The 17,456-nt window shown below is 41.3% G+C and overlaps 1 pseudogene; it reads right to left on the minus strand.

Annotated features, from left to right (window-relative positions):
- Positions 1-917: 917 nt before the first annotated feature.
- LOC147364206 (protein CBFA2T2 pseudogene) lies at positions 918-2,507 on the minus strand (annotated as a pseudogene).
- Positions 2,508-17,456: the final 14,949 nt, after the last annotated feature.

Genomic DNA, 17,456 nt, shown 5'->3' on the forward strand with positions numbered 1-17,456 from the left:
TAAAGTGAGGGAATGGGCCATTAAAACATTTGTGGAAAGAACTTTCTAGACAGGGGAAACAGCAAGTTCAAAGGTCCCAAGGCAGGAATGTGCTTGGTATATCTTTAGGAAAACCCAAATTACTGGTACAGGTGAATGAGATGGAGATTGGTGGTAAGAAGGAGGCAGTGGTGAGAACATGTGGGTTGATAGACTTGGAATTGCTTATCTGCATAAAGCAAAGCTACTGGAAAATATTGAGAATGGGAATAATTTGCAGCTCAAAGCATTCTAATGAGTATAGAGGTAAACTAACTTGGACTTAAAGGTACAATCTGCAAAGATCAGGACAGGATTTGCCTTTGAACCTTTGAATAGTCATTGCACTCAGTTAGTCTTTAAGGAACTCATCAGTTCATCTGTTGCTGTATTCTTATAGTTCTAAATAACCAAAGCTCAATATAGCTACATACATAGTGCTCTTGCCTGGAAAATCCCATGGACGGAGGAGCCTGGTAGGCTGCAGTCCATGGGGTCGCACAGAGTCGGACATGACTGAAGCGACTTAGCTTAGCTTAGATATACAGATAATTGAGAAAATATTTATTTTTCCTATTTTACTAAGAATTTAAATATTTTCAATTGGGAAATAACTGTTGGATTTATTTTATTACATGCTTTTGCAGCCTATGTTGAGATGACATCATGTGTTTTTCCTCCTTTGATCTAATATGGAGAATTATATGAACAGATTATTTCCTGTTACTGAATCATCCTTGTATTTCTAGAATAAACCCAACTTGGCTATGGTATATTATGTGTTTAGTATGTTGCTGGATTCAGTTTGCTCAGTTTATTTATTATTTTTATATCAGTATTCATAAGAAAAATAAGATTATGGCTTTCTTTTCTGGTGCTCTCTTGTCCTGGTTTTTGTACTAGGGCCTTTGTAAGGGCACTTTGTAAGGGCAGAAACAGCCGCAGTATCGTGCGATGTTGCAGCCACTGCAGTTTCACTGGCTTTGCGGCCACAGTTCTAGCAGTTCTCCGTTGACTCTTCTGCTCGTTTATGACGAGAAAGGCATCCTCTGCAGCCTGCCGTTTGACGTCCGCTATTGTCTGCTCCATTCTAGCTCTCTCGGATGCAGTCACTTCAAAGGCTTTTTGCTCTGCCTCAGCAACAGCTTTTTGTACTTCTGACATGGCCTGAATTTTCACCTTATTCATAGCTTCAGTCTTTTTCCAAAACTCCACAGGTACATATCCTATTCCCTGCCTATTGTTGAATTCCCGGCGAGAATCATTGCTGAGAGAATCTGCGCTCCCAGGATTGTGCTGCCTGGAGACCAACTCACTCCCTGTTTTCCTCATTTCTGTGTTTTTGTTGAATCGTCTTTTCCAGTAGTTGAGTTCTTCACGGTCTGCTTCTTGACAGTGCCGCAGGACTGCCATGGAGCACCTTGTTTTCTCTGCCATTTCCATAATGCAGTTGAGGGCACGGTCAAGATGTTTCCATTCATCAGCCCATTCCCTTTCTGTCAAACGGTGGTCTACCAACTCATCTTGATAGCCTCCATTTAGACTAAGAATGTGGTGTCTATCACGAACTTCTCGGTGTTCTATCATCTTGCTAGGCTCACGATATAGGTGGGAAGTTGCGATTCATCTAAGGTGTAGTGCTGAAGAGGCGGAGGAGTAGGATGGAACTGGCCCCCAGCATTCATGAAGGGTACAGTGAGGGCAAGACTGTGCCGGGGAGCAGGGCTAATGGTACACACTCTCTTGGCAGGAGGTTCAGGAGCAATTGCATCTCTTTCAAAACTGGTCTCTTCCTGCCTCTCTGGACTGGGCCTTTTTCCATTTCCATGCACTTCCATGAGCAGCTCAGAAGAGTCAGCAGGGGACGCAATACTTGTGTTGAGCAGATGGTGTTCTCGTTGAGCCAGGTACTGGGATGGGGTCTGCTTGGCAGCCCGAGCGCAGTGCAGCAGTTCTTGCTGCAGCAGAGAAAGGTTGGCCCTGAGGAATGGAATAAAAAAAGGATGAAGAGGAAAGTTTGTAGCCTCCTGGAGCTTGCAATGGAATTCTTCAATTGTTACTGTTGAGTTGACCAGTGTTAGAACAAGAGTCTGCACCTTCTCCCCAGTCTCAGGTGAGATGACATTGCCAAACTGCTGCAGAGTGGCGAGGAAGCGTTTCAACTTGCTGAGCTGCCGAGCACCACGAGTGGCTGGCAACTGTTGGTTAGTTAGTGCAGATGATGTGGAAGAGGCAGGACCATTGCTGAATCTTTGTGGTGGTGATGGGGCACTGCTAAGGGTAGGAGGAGAATTGTTGATGCCATTGCTCAATGCTGTAGGAGTGAATGACACGGGCCTGGGTCCTCCAGGATTTATTGGTGGAAGGGGTGGCATGGTGGGAGGTGAGGAGCTTGACTGTATCTTCACTTTCACAGGAGATCCAGGCATCGCTGGCACCCTTTTGTCAGCACCAAGCTGGAAGGCGGCCGCTCCAGGGACGCCCACCATTGCCCAGGGCTGCTGCCGTGCACTTCCACCTCCACTCGTGGCCTGGGTCCCCTGCAGGCACTTTGTAAGTGCTTTCCCACATGCTACAGTCTTTATAATAATTTTAATTGATAAATACTTTCCATTGTGTGGCTGGACCATGGTCTAACACTTTCTTATCCTTGCACGGTTAGGATATTTCCTGTTGCTATAATAGTTTGTAAAATAATGCTACAATAAGTGCACTTTGCAAAGTTGTATCCTAATTTTAGATTTTTTTTCCCACTAGGATAAATTTCCAGGAATGAGAGGGTAGAAAACTTTCTATGACTTTTAAGATCTATGAGCAAATTATTTTCCCAAAGATTTGTATCGATTTACAGCATCTCCATAATTTTGATGTATTATCTGTACAACATTCTTGTCAGCACTGGATGTCATTTAAATATATATTTTTTCTGTTGTCAGGTATGGAATAGCAACACAGACATCTAATCTCCAGGCTCAGGGGGAGAACTGTGAGGAGAGCACTTTTCCATTAAATGCTGACCCTCCCACTGAGGTTCCAGGGTTGATATAATCGCTGTTGTTTCTTGGGTGTAGAAAGTTAGTCTGAGACTGGGACACCAGCTCTTGCCTGCATCGTATTGACTGGAGCCAAAGCCCAGTACTCAGATTTGGTCACCTTTTTGTTTTTATTTTGTTTTTAGGTAACATTGATCAGGCTCTTATGCCAAATACAAACTCTTAGCTGCATTTGTTTATTACCAAGAGGGCCCATGGCTGGGGATATGAGGACTTCTATGGGCAGATAGGGCAGGAGCCTGCCTCTGATGGCCTCTTTTCAAAGACAGATGCCTTCCAACTTGACTTTCTCTTCAGTTCAATTTAGTGACTATAAACACGTATCACTATCTTCTGAGCAGGCTGGCTCAGGGAGGGGAGAGAAATCTTGGCTCTTTAACACTGAACTTGTGGTTCTTCCCCAGTTAATCTGTATTAAACAAAACAGCACTTGCCACCTCAGCAGAGAAGACCTCTTATTTTTGTGAAATCAAAGTGCTCTGTAACCATGACAAACTTCCAGTGTCAGTAAACTATCCCCAGAGAGAGGTTCTGATTACAAAAGCCTCATAGAATAACCATGCTGCTGGAATTGTCACACAGGTGCCCGCCCCAGGAGGGGGTCTGATCTCCCTCTCCAAGCTGGGGCCTCAGACAAGGATTAACTGAAGAGCAGAAACCAATCAGGACCCTTTCTATGGTATTTAAATTTAGTTGTAAAAGTGAGCACAACGAGAAGCTGCTGCATAGTTCAGGGAACCCTACTCAGTGCTCTTTAGTGACTGAAATGGGAAGGAAATCCACAAAAGAAGGGTTATATGTATATGTTTATATGGGCTTCCCTGGTGGCTCAGCTATGTGTATAGCTATACGTATAGCTGATTCACTTTGCTATACAGTAGAAACAATACAATATTGTAAAGCAATTATGTGTGTGTGTGTGTGTGTGTGTGCTCAGTCATGTCTGACTCTTTGCAACCTCATGTACTGTAGCCCACCAGGGTCTTCGAGCCATGGAATTTTCGAGGCAAGAATACTGGAGCGGATTGCCATTTCCTACTCTAGGGGATCTTCCCCACCCAGGGATTGAACCCACATCTCTTAAACCTCGTGTACTGGCAGGTAGATTCTTTACCACTGTGTCACTTCGGAAGCCTATTATACTCCAAGAAAAATTAAACAAAAATTTTTTTTAAAGTAACCACATGCAGTTCAAAGAAAGAATACCCTTGTTTTCATGATGATGGAGAAAAACAAGCGGCAGAATCTAGAAACCAAATTTCTGTTCTTAAGTGACTAAAGAGAAAGAGGGGGCACAGGGAAGAGGTGTGTTCCTAGATTAAAATTTATCTTGAGTGACATGCTAAAGCCTTATACCTCCCTGAATTTGAAACACATCAGACTTGCTGTTTTTGTCTCTTCCATGAACTACAAGTTTACAATCAATATTTAATAAACATATGTTGAACGTGTAGAATATTATAGAATATTCTGAATTGTGTATTTAATCCTGCAGACGTGAATAAACTAAGATTTTGTCCTTACCTTCAAGCTCACTGTGTCTCAGGCAGGAAAAAACTGTATACAGACATAACGATGGATGTTAGGTCAATGTGCTGTGGGAACCCTAAGGAGATAAATACCTTGGTTCAATGAACTAAGTACTAAGCTCTGAGGCTCTTCATATGACTTCTTGCCTCTTCAGTTCAGTTCAGTTCAGTCACTCAGTTGTGTGACTCAGTTGTGTGACTCTTTGCGACCCCATGGACTGCAGCATGGCAGACTTCCCTGTCCATCACCAACTCCCAGAGCTTACTCAAATTCACGTCCATTGAGTCAGCGATGCCGTCCAACTATCTCATCCTCTGTAATCCCCTTCTCTTCTCTCTTCCCAGCTTCAGTCTTTCCCAACATCAGGGTCTTTTCCAATGAGTCAGTTCTTCACATCAGGTGGCCAAAGTATTGGAGTTTCAGTTTCAGCATCAGTCCTTCCAATGAATATTCTGGACTGACTTCCTTTAGGATTGACTAGTCTGATCTTGCAGTCCAAGGGACTCTCGAGAGTCTTCTCCAACACCACAGTTCAAAGGCATCAATTCTTTGGTGCTCAGCTTTCTTTATAGGCCACTATCACATCCATACATGACTACTGAAAAAACCATAGCTTTGACTAGATGGACCTTTGTTGGCAAAGTAATGTCTCTGCTTTTTTTTTTTAATTTAAATTTATTTATTTTAATTAGAGGCTAATTACTTTATAATATTGTATTGGTTTTGCCATACATCAACATGAATCCACCACGGGAGTACACGTGTCCCTAATCCTGAACCCCCCCTCTCCCACCTCCCTCCCTATACTATCCCTCTGGGTCATCCCAGTGCACCAGCTCCAAGCATCATGTATCCTGCATCAAACCTGGACTGGCGATTCATTTCTTATATGATATTATACATGTCTCTGCTTTTTAATATGCTGTCTAGGTTGTCAAATATTTAGGACCAAGTAAATGACATTCTAATAGATCTTACAGAACTAACAGCAGAACTATTGCTGGTAAACTTGTAGAAGTATGAAGGGTAGCAAGAGAGCCAAGAAATGGACAAACGTTGCCTACAAAAACTAAAGGTGAATTATTGAAATTAGACAGGTAAGACTGATAGCTGTACCAGCAATTTGGGAGGCAATACTTATGGGTGATCACCAAAACAGTCATGTCAAACTAGATAAAGAGCACATAGAGCACATTGATTTCAGAAAAATGCCTAAAATGTCTTATTTTTAATTTTTTTGGGGGCAAGATGAAGGAGAGGCAGACATGGGTGGTGGTCACTGGTGAAATTTCAGGGCCTGTGTTCATGGCCCCATCTGTTTTCCCCTCTTCCCTTGAACCTACTCAGGAAGATGGGACCATTCAGTTCAGTTCAGTTCAATCGCTCAGTCGTGTCCGACTCTTTGCGACCCCATGAATCGCAGCACGCCAGGCCTCCATGTCCATCACCAACTCCCGGAGTTCACCCAGACACACGTCCATCGAGTCAGTGGTGCCATCCAGCCATCTCATCCTCTGTTGTCCCCTTCTCCTCCTGCCCCCAATCCCTCCCAGCATCAGAGTTTTTTCCAATGAGTCAACTCTTTTCATGAGGTGGCCAAAGTACTGGAGTATCAGTTTTAGCATCAGTCCTCCAATGAACACCCAGGGCTGATCTCCTTTAGAATAGACTGGTTGGATCTCCTTGCAGTCCAAGGGGCTCTCAAGAGTCTTCTCCAACACCACAGCTCAAAAGCATCAATTCTTCGGCGCTCAGCTTTCTTCACAGTCCAACTCTCATATCCATACATGACCACAGGAAAAACCATAGTCTTGACTAGACAGACCTTTGTTGGCAAAGTAATATCTCTGCTTTTTCAATATGCTATCTAGGTTGATCATAAATTTCCTTCCAAGGAGTAAGCATCTTTTACTTTCATGGCTGCAGTCACCATCTGCAGTGATTTTGAAGCCCCCAAAAATGAAGTCTGACACTGTTTCCACTGTTTCCCCATCTATTTGCCATGAAGTGATGGGACCAGATGCCATGATCTTCGTTTTCTGAACATTGAGCTTTAAGCCAACTTTTTCACTCTCCACTTTCACTTTCATCAAGAGGCTTTTGAGTTCCTCTTCACTTTCTGCCATAAGGGTGGTGTCATCTGCATATCTGAGGTTATTGATATTTCTCCCAGCAATCTTGATTCCAGCTTGTGCTTCTTCCAGACCAGCATTTCTCATGATGTACTATGCATATAAGTTAAATAAGCAGGGTGACAATATACAGCCTTGATGTACTCCTTTTCCTATTTGGAACCAGTCTGTTGTTCCATGACCCATTCTGACTCTTGCTTCCTGACCTGCATATAGGTTTCTCAAGAGGCAGGTCAGGTGGTCTGGTATTCCCATCTCTTTCAGAATTTTCCACAGTTGATTGTGATCCACACAGTCAAAGGCTTTGGCATAGTCAATAAAGCAGAAATAGATATTTTTCTGAAACTCTCTTGCTTTCTCCATGATCCAGCGGATGTTAGCAATTTGATGGGACCATTGGCCAGTGTTTTTTTTTGAAGAATTGAAAGAACTGGACGGAAGTGAAAATACTCTGTTTGGAGTTCAAACAAGATGTCATATTAATAAACATTTACCCTGTCTCGTTCTTCCCTCTTTGACATTTGAGGCCATAATAAGGTCTGTTGGGGGGGAGCTTTAGGTAGGATGAAGGAAAAAATTATGAAAACCTCTTTATCTCTTTTTCCTGTTTATTTAAAAAATATGTGAAATTTTAGCCAAGAAATACATTACATGGTTAAATACTCAAATACTCTACCAAGAGCTAGAATGACAAATGGCATCCTCTGGCTGTATCCCACCCTATTTCCAAGTTCAGCTCACCCTACTTCCAAGTTCAACTATCCTAGAGCAACACTTTTCAACTCTTTTTAACTGTTCCATTTGTCATTTACTTCTCTGTTTCTAAGTAATATGCCTATATTGAAATTTCTAGATTTATAAATTTGTGATGTTGTTTATTGACTTTCTGTAATGAAGATGAGGGAGCAGGGTGGTATGTCATCCATTTATATACCAGCCCCCTTCCCTTTTCCCCATCTTCAAATGTGGCCCCCTTATACCCTTCTGGTCAAGTTTGGGTTTGCCGTTCTCTGGGCCATTTTTTGACTCTTCTGGATTCTCTTCAACTCTCTCCTGCCTTGGATTGCTCATTCCTGAATTTGATATTTTCTTCTTCCTTTATTGACTTCCTTGTTTATATTTCTTGGTTGCTTCCTGAGAACAGGCACATCTGAGATATTGCATGCCTGAACATTTCTTTATCCTACTTTTATGCTTGACTGAAAATGTGTCTAGGTGTAGAATTTGCTAAGATGAAGATACTATTCAATAGAATTTTGAAGGTATTTTTCCATATTACTGTGAAGGAGCTCTGGTGAAAAGAATATTATGTGTTCATCAAATTTATTTCATCTTCTTTGTGGGCAAGACTGCCTCATTTCTCAGCCTTGTTTGCAGTTAGGTCAGAGCCATGAGACTGAGTTATGGTGGAGTGTGGTGGGGAGTGATGTGCCTACTTCAGGCTCGCCCTGTCTTCCAGGCTGTCTCTTTCCCATCCATGGTGGTCTTCCAGGCCACACCTCAAGATGATGTTGTCACAAGATGGACCCTCTGTCCCTTAATGATAGCAGAGCCCTGCCCTCAGCTTCTGCTGATGGTAAGTGATTTTATTATGTTCAGCCACTGAGACCTGGGGACTTTTGTTAGCTAATCTGATTAATATGCAAATCCTGTGTCATTCTGATTCTAGTTCCTTCTTATGTGACTTGTTTTCCATGTGACCTATTTTTCTCTTTGGAAGATGGATGGAAAGAACACAGCATGGATACAACATCTGAGCACATGCCCAAAGGATTAGTAGGAGTCTGCTGGGCAGAGGGAGCTGTATAAGGTGGGGCACAGCAGCGGGGTGGTGTAATAGAGTCTGTTTGAAGAACATTGAAAAGTCTGCACAGGAAGTCATTTGTTCATTCATTCATCCATTCTTCAAGTATTTATTGAGTGTCTATTTGCTGTCAGATATAATACTGCATGTGTGCGTGCTCAGTTGCTTCAGTCCAACTCTTTGTGACCCCATGGACTGTAGCCTGCCAGGTTCCTCTGTCTATGGGATTTTCTGGGCAAGAATGTTGGAGTGGGTTGCCATGTCCTCCTCCAGGATATTGTCCCAATGCAGGGATTGAACCCGTATCTCCTGCATCGTAGGCATATTCTTTACCACTAGCACCACCAGGGAAGCCCCAGATACAATACTGCTGCTGCTGCTGCTGCTGCTAAGTCGCTTCAGTGGGTAGAAAAACAATGACCCCTATGGATTAGTGGTAGAAGTAGAAACGTAAAGAAAAGTTTAAAAAATATTTAGATACTGTCAGAGAAATATAACATAGTGGTTAAGGGCATGGGCTCTGGACACAGACTGCCTAAATTCAAATCCTAACTCCATTACATTTGTCTGTGTGACCTTGGGCAAGTTACTTAACTCCAGTTTTTTCACATGTAAAATGGAGATATTAACATTATAGCAATATTCTTGTTGTGAGGGTTAAAGGAGACAATGACAAGAAAGTGTTTAATATGTATTGAACAGGGAGTAAGACTAAAAACATTAGCTGTTATTATTATGTGTGAATAGAGGCTGATGCTAGGAACTTTTATAAGCTAGGTCAAGCCTGTCCGGACCCAGGCTGTATCCTGTAGACTTAGAGATTATTTCAAAGCAGAGATGAACGAGAGACTCATTTTTAGTGCCTTGTCATTCTTCTTGTCTTACAAAACTCAGTTTCAAGCGAATAACAATTTTCCTAAACTCTTGTTAGCCCATTACATGGCTACACTGAACAACAGGCTTGGGGCATATTCACAAGTTCCTATTTTTATTAAACTGACACTGGCACCAAAGTTCATCCTTATTTACTAGTTTTGATTCCTCAAGGCCAGAGTAAGTCAATGTGAGTCAAATTGTTTCCTTTCATAATGTTTCTTAGGCTACTTGTGATTTGATTCACTGCATGGAGACATTTGAATGCATAGTCATAGAACCACAGAACGTCAGGGCTGGAAGGGGCTTCAGAGACACTCATGCAAACCCCTCACTTTGCAGATAAAGACTGAGGGTACTGGTTTATTTTCCTACTGTCAACAGTGTTCCTGGCAGTAACTGTTAGTGTTTGAGGGTGATAATCGTGACTTTCTCCTTGCTCAGAGCTTTGGATTAACAGATAAGACACAGGAATCTGACAGGAGGAGGTACAGATGCTGACTTTCCTACTGAAAGGGGTTAAATTAGAGAGCAGGCCTTGACCTGGCCTTTGCTCTGACTCCAACCAACACACGGGACAGGCACTGATGGTTGTCTACTCGACACCAGTAGGTGCCCTGTCTCGTCAGCAGAGCTGGTCTTCCACTGTAGAGGCTGGAAATGCCAGGCACTCCCATTCCCAGCCTTCCTTACAGTAAGGACATGATCGTGTGGCCTGATTCTGGCCAATGCGATTAAAGCGGAAACTGGCAGGAAGTGTTGGTAAGACCTTTCCTCTCTTAAAAGAGAAATGCTGTGACAAGGTACTTTCTTCTTCTTATTCCTCCCCAGCCTGATGTTTTGTTTTTGGACACTGTTGCCTAAGGACACTAAGTTTGGAGTTGGGGCAGGTCATGAGGGCAGGCAGGTCAGCATGCTGGGGATGGCAGACCAGGCAGATGGGCAGCACCCAGGTCCTTGATGACAATGTTAAGCAGCAACACCAATGCTGGATCACCCTGACTCTGGGCTTCTTGTTACTTAAGCTCAAGTATGCTTATGACACCTTCAGTGTCTTGTTATTTGCAGCCAAAACCATCCCAATTGATAAATCTACCTGACCTCTAAACCTCCAAGATTTTGAGTCACCATATTTATTTTCCAATCTCATCAGTCGATCAGAAAAGAAACACAGGTGGGGTGTAGAGTAGAGAGACAGAGGCATGAAGCGTTCTACCCATCCTTTTCTGCCCACTGCAGACAAGTGAGAATGGGAGATAAGCATCTCTCCCCACCCTGATCTTACCATTGGAAATTAGAGTCTAAAAGACAAGGGTCTTCTAATTTTTGAAGAGTTAGATCCATGATTTTACATGATGAGCAGGGCTGAATTGAGAGTGAGTGTATTCTGATAGCAGTTCTGAGGCTTCACACTTTGGGCTCAGTCTTCTACAGGCCTCACCGGTCTTCAAGGCAGTGCAAAAAACAGCACCAACAGCAGTGTTAGGCATGCCTGAAATACGCATCTTGTTTCCAGAGCCTTGGACATGAACAATTCAGAAAGGATGAACCTAACGACCACATCTTTGAGGCACAGTAATTTCATTATGAAGTTTCCTTTTTTACTTTTGCCCCTGAGGGGAGAGGATTATTAAAATTATGTCATTACCCATCAGGCTGTCAGAAAAGCCCAAACTCCTTTGTCCAAAGAGAGCTGCTGAACAGCAGAAGTGATCGAAGCAAAGAGCTGGCTGCCAATCAAATCTGGTTTCCATAGTCTCCACATTTCTTTGATGAGACATTTCAAGCTGCAAAGAAGGAAAATGTTTTTTCCTTTCCAAGTAATTGAAGTTAGTTATAAAACTCAGTCAAACAGATCACGGTGCCAAGGAGTTCCAAGAAGCAGATATGTGTGCCCTGCCTGACCACTCACATGGAGGACTCTGTTCCGATTGTTGGGGGGTGGAAGCCATCAGGTTACTGTCCTGTTATGGGAAAGAAGATAATGGGAAGGGCCCTGCTCCCAGGGCCTAATCCTTCTAGAACTTCTTGTTGCCTGTGTAAGTTCACAGCCTCTCATGTGGACCCCACTCTGCACCAACTCAAAGCGTTTCATGGTGACACCTGCACTCGTCCACTGAGCTTTCATTTAGAAATTGAAAGGCAGATCTTATTGGATTGACTGTTTGCTTTTCCAGAGATACTTGCCAAACTTTAATGGAAGCTAAGTTTTGAGTTGGGAAAAAGTAGGAATAACTGATATTTGGTGTTCTCCACAAACATTCAGTTCTCATTCAGTTCAGCATTTATTGCTTACTCTGTAAGGCACTGGGGTTGGAAGATTGAACAGGAGAGTGATGGGGAGCTACTAGTAGGGGTTGAAGACAAGTGAACTGTTCATGAAAGGAGCTGCAATAGGGGAGGCATGAGGAATGATGAAATCACATGTCTTGGGTGCCCATCTCAGACTTTGAGGCTCAGAGAAGGCTTCCTGAAAGAAGCTAGCAGTGAAGCCAAGTCCTAAAGGATGAACAGGGGGTGAGGCAGAGGTAGGGGTTGGGGAGAGGAAAGGGCAAATGTGATGACCAGATGGGAAAGAAGGTGGTCCTTGGCTCATGCAGAGAGACCTGAACTTGAAATGAGAATGGGGAGGGGCTAAGGAGAGAGCTTTGTTAAAGAGCTTGTATTTTGTCTTGGGTGGCATGAGAAGCAGTGATGAGTTTAAACCAGAATGAACAAGTCGTATTTAGACTGACATTTAGAAAAGATCTTCCCAGGTACAGTGAACAGAAAGTCAGAGGCATTAGTAAGAAGGGTCTTCAAGGGTTTTGAATTAGGAAACTGAGTCACAGGGTATTTAGGAGATAAAACTGATAGAACTGCACATGTTGGGGGGTAGGGGTGCAGGGGGTGGGATTGGGAGGTACTTAGAATGAATCTCAAAGGTTTCATTTCAGAGATGGGAAATGACAGACGAAGTGGGTGGGAAAGACCCTACGGAGAAAGATAAAGAACTTTGTTTGAAACATAATGAAGTTAGGATGTTTCTGTGACATCAAATGGGCTTCCCAAGTGGCGCCAGTGGTAAAGAATCCACCTGCCAATGCAGGAGACGTAAGAGATATGGGTTCCATCCCTGGGTTGTGAAGATCCCTTGGAGGAGGTCATGGCAACCCACTCCAGTATTCTTGCCTGGAGAATCCCACGGACAGAGGAACCTGGGGGGCTCTGGTTCACAGGGTCACAAAGAGTTGGACATAGCTAAAGTGACTTAGAACGCACTCATGCATGTGACATCAAATAGAGAGATCATGTAGATAGTAAGGAAATCAACAAATGGTATTAGATGTTAATGTACTTAATAATTTGAGCTTCCCTGATGGCTCAGACAGTAAAGAATCCACCTGCAGTGCAGGAGACCCAAGTGCGATCCCTGGGTTGGGAAGATTCCCTGGAGAAGGGAATACACTTAATATTCAGGCTGCTTCAGCTTCATATTTGGGGCGTTAGTTTGCTTTATATCCATGGCTTGTTAACTCAGAATCATGGGTTTGAGACTCTTTATTCAGCTCTTAAAAATCTCAAACTGCTTCTCTAATCCTTGGTCAGCATTTTGCAAAGGTGGGTCCCTGGTTCCAAGAGACATCTAGGACCCAGGCCCACGGCTACAGAGCGAATTGGGTCTCAGGTGTGCCTTTGATATACTGCTGTTCACTCTACCATAGCCACCATGGCCTCAAGATCTTATATTGTACTTTCCTTCTCCTCAGGCTTTGCCTGTCCAGCTTATCTTTTAGACTGGTGATTTTGCTTTTTCAAAGCCCATTATTTATTATTAAATTCTTCTATTCCCTTGATAATTTTAGCTTCCCATCTCTGGACTTGATTGTTCACTAAATGTCAGGGCCATCTCTACTTAGAAAAAATTTCTCCCCATAATTTATTTTGATGTGAGCTCTTCAGCAAGGTTAAGGTAAGAAGCAGTGATTCAGTCAGGCAGATTAGTGCATTTCTAAAGACTGAGACTCTCAAATCAAGTAATTAGGCTCAGCAGATCAGAAATCGGGTTCTAGATAAATAAGTGTTTTGATAAATTCTGAAAAAAAAAATCATCTCTTTAATGGACTCCTTGCTGCTTTAAGCTTTGAAATTTCACATGCATCAGCTGCACGGGCTCAGCCGGCAAGGCCTCGGATGTTGCCATAAAATTGATGTAATGATCCCTCACTGTAGGCCCAGGTTTCTCACTGGAACAGCCTAAAAAGGTGGCTAAACCAGGCGGATATAGGAAAAGGTGGTCAGAGCTGAATTTGAATCCCAGCTCCATCACTGACTAGCTGGAAGGCCACGGTCAATTTAACTTCTTTGGGCCTCAGTTTCCTCATCATAAAGGTAGATAATAATACTTCACAGGATTGTTGTTGCTGTTGTGAGAATTAATAGTCATGCCACATGAAAAGGGTTTGGAAGGAGTTCAGATAATTTTTTCTTGCCACTGGGTATCACCATCTATGCTTTAGACCTGTGCCGTTCATTATGGTGTAAGTAATTCATCAGCACTTGAAACGTGGCTGCTTTGAATTGAATGTTCTGTCAGTTATGCATATCGATACAGATTAGACCAAAGACTTAGCATAAGAAAAGGATGTAAAAAGAGTATGGAGTATTTCATGAATAATGTTTTATAGTGTTTGACGTGAAGTGAAAGTTGCTCAGTCAGACTCTTTGCGACTCCATGGACTATACAATCCATGGAATTCTTCAGGCCAGAATTCTGGAGTGGATAGCCTTTCCCTTCTCCAGAGGATCTTCTCAACCTAGGGACTGAACCCAGGTTTCCCACATTGCAGGCAGATTCTTTATAAGCTGAGCCACCAGAGAAGCTCTTCATGTTAATTATATGACAATATCTGGTTCAATTTTATTTCTAGCACTTAACACACTGGAATTAATTATTATAATTAATTTTACCTTTTCCTTTTGTTTTCTTAATATGGCTACTAGAAATTTAAAATTGCATATGTGGCTTGAATTCTCCTGCTATTGGACACCTCTGTTTTGGATATAGGACTTATCCTTAAAGGACTTCTAACATAGCAAAGCACTCACCAGCTGGTGTCTCTCTTCCAGTCTATCTCCTCACTATGCCCACAGGATCTTTCTGAAGCACAGAATGTTTCTTTCTGAAACTCCTCTTTTATGTTGGAAAAAAGATTGAGCCTTTCAGAATGCCTGATCTGCTACCATCCTCATTCCTGTCTATCCTCCTGAGCACTCTGCTCAACCATGATGACTCCTTGTAGCTTCTTGAACTCACCACATCCTCTTCCACATCTTTGTGATTCATTCAATGAATAGTTTTCAATAATTAGCTGTGAGCCAGGTAGTGTTTTAGGCCTTGGATAAATTGCAGTGAACAAGACAGATGAAAAGTCTGCTCTTTTAAAAAGTTTTTATTGAAATATAGTTGATTTACAATATGTTAATTTCTGATGTACAGCAAAGTGATTCAGTTATACATATACATGAATTCCTTTTGATATCCTTTTCTATTATGATTTTTCACAGGATATTGAATATGGTTCCCTGTGCTATACAGTGGGACCTTGTTGTTTATCATTTCTATGTTCACTACTTTGCATCTTCTGACCCCAAATTCCCACTCCATCTCTTCCCCCACCCCCTCGGGAGTCATACATCTGTTCTCTATATCTGTGAGTCTGTTCTGTTTCACAGATAATTTCATTTGTGTCATATTTTAGGTTCTACATGTAAGTGATACATGGTATTTGTCTTTCTCTTTCTTTGTATGATAATCTCTAGTTGAATCCATGTTGCTGCAAATGGCAATATTTCATTCTTTTTTATGGCTGAGTAACATTCCACTGAATATACGTACTATATTTTCTATTCATTTATCTGTTAATGGACACTTTGGTTGTTTCTGTTTCTTGGCTTTTATGAATACTGCATCTATGAACATAGGGGTCCATGTATCTTTGTGAATTATAGTTTTGTTCCAATATCTGCCCAGGAGTGGGATGCTGGATCATATGGCAACTCTAGTTTTTTGAGGAAGCTCTATGTTGTTTTCCATAGTGGCTGTACCAGCTTACACACCTACCAACGGTGTAGAGGTTTCCTTTTCTCTATGCCCTCTCTGGTAGTTGTTATTTGTAGACTTAAATGATGGCCATTCTGATCAGTGTAAGGTGATATCTCATGGTAATTTTGATTTGCATTTCTCTAATTATTAGTGACATTGAGAATCTTTTCATGTGCCCTTGGCTATCTGTATGTGTTCTTTGGAGAAATGTCTATTTAGGTCTTTTGTCCATTTTTTTGATTGGGTTGTTGTTGTTGAGTTGTATGAGCTGTTTTTATATTTTAGAAATTATTATTTTTGAAATTGTTGGTCACATTGTTTGCAAATATTTTTTCCCATTCTGTAGGTTTTTTCATTTTGTCTATAGTTTCTTTTGCTGTGGAAAAGGTTATAAGTTTGATTAGGTCCCTTTTGTTTATTTTTGCTTTTATTTTGATTGCCTTGGGAGACTGACCTAAGAAAACATTGATACGATTTATGTTAGAGAATGTTTTGCCTATGTTCTCTTCTAGGAGTTTTATGGTGTTATGGCTTATATATATATGTCTTTAAGCCATTTTGAGTTTATTTTTGTGTATGGTGTGAGGGAGTATTCTAACTTCATTGATTTATATGTGGCTGTCCAACTTTCTCAACATCACTTGCTGAAGAGACGTTTTCCTATTGCATATTCTTGCTTCCTTTGTCAGATTAATTGGCTGAAAGTGTGTGGTTTATTTCTGGATTCTATTCTGTTCCATTGATCCGTATGTCAGTTTTTATGCCAATACCATGCTGTTTTGATTACTGTAGCTTTGTAGTATTTGAAGTCTGGGAGAGTTATGTCTCCTGCTTTGTTCTGTTTCCTCAGGATTGCTTTGGCAGTTCTGGGTCTTTTTGGTTCTATAAACTATTAGAATTATGTTTTCTATTTCTGTGAAAAATGCCGTGAGTAATTTGATAGGGATTTCATTAAATCTTTAGATTGCTTTGGGTCGTATGATCACTTGAACAAAATTAATTCTTTCAATCCAAGAGCATGGGATATCTTTCTGTTTCTTTGACTCGTCTTCAGTTTCCCTTATTAATCTTACATAGTTCTCAGCAAACTCTTCAGAGTATTTCTGATGTGTTTTTAAAAGGTACTTTAAAAAAACATTCTCTTTTTGATATTTCATTGTTAGTGTAAAGAAAATGCAATAGATTTCTGTATGTTCATCTTGTATCCTGCCTGCTACCTTTCTGAATTTGATAATCAGTTCTAGAAGTTTTTGTGTGAAATCTCTGGGTTTTTCTCTATATAATTTCATGTCAAAAGAGACTGCTGTTAACTCCAGTGGTGGAGTCAGTGTGTGATTTCCTCTGCTGAAATGAATTCTCTCCCAACTCACTGGAGTCACCTCAACAGGAAGCCTAAGGTCACACAGGATCCTTTCTCCATTTTTATCACTGCACTTACCCCATTTAAATGGTATTTTTTAAGCTTCTGGTTCTTTTGATTTCCTAGCAGTAATACTTAAAATTAACTTCTTTATTTTTTCTTGATGCAGAGTACTTTTTCATTAAAAAGTGGACATATAATTGACATATGCCTTGTATTTGTTTTAGTGGTATGTAATGATGGCCTGATATATATGTGTATTGTGAAATGATTACCACATTAGGTTAGCATCCATCATTACACATAGTTACAAAATTTTTTTCTTGTGATTAGAACTTCAAACTTCTACTCTCACACCAACTTTCAAATATACAATAGTGTTGTTAACTATAGGTCATCATTATGAGCATTATAGCCACAGGATTCATTTATTCATCTTATAACTGGAAGTTTGTAACTTTTGACTACCTGCATCCATTTGCCCATCCTGTAAATAAAATGTTGATTTATTTTTTAATCAAACTTTTAATTTTTACATATTTGTAGATTCATTTGCAATTGTAAGAAATGATACAGAGATATTCTGTGTCCCATTCATCCA

The sequence above is a fragment of the Bos grunniens genome, chromosome 10 (genome assembly GCF_055505025.1).
Source record: "Bos grunniens cultivar Pamir isolate PY7600 chromosome 10, Bosgru_T2T1.0, whole genome shotgun sequence".
NCBI classification, from domain to species: Eukaryota; Metazoa; Chordata; class Mammalia; order Artiodactyla; family Bovidae; genus Bos; species Bos grunniens.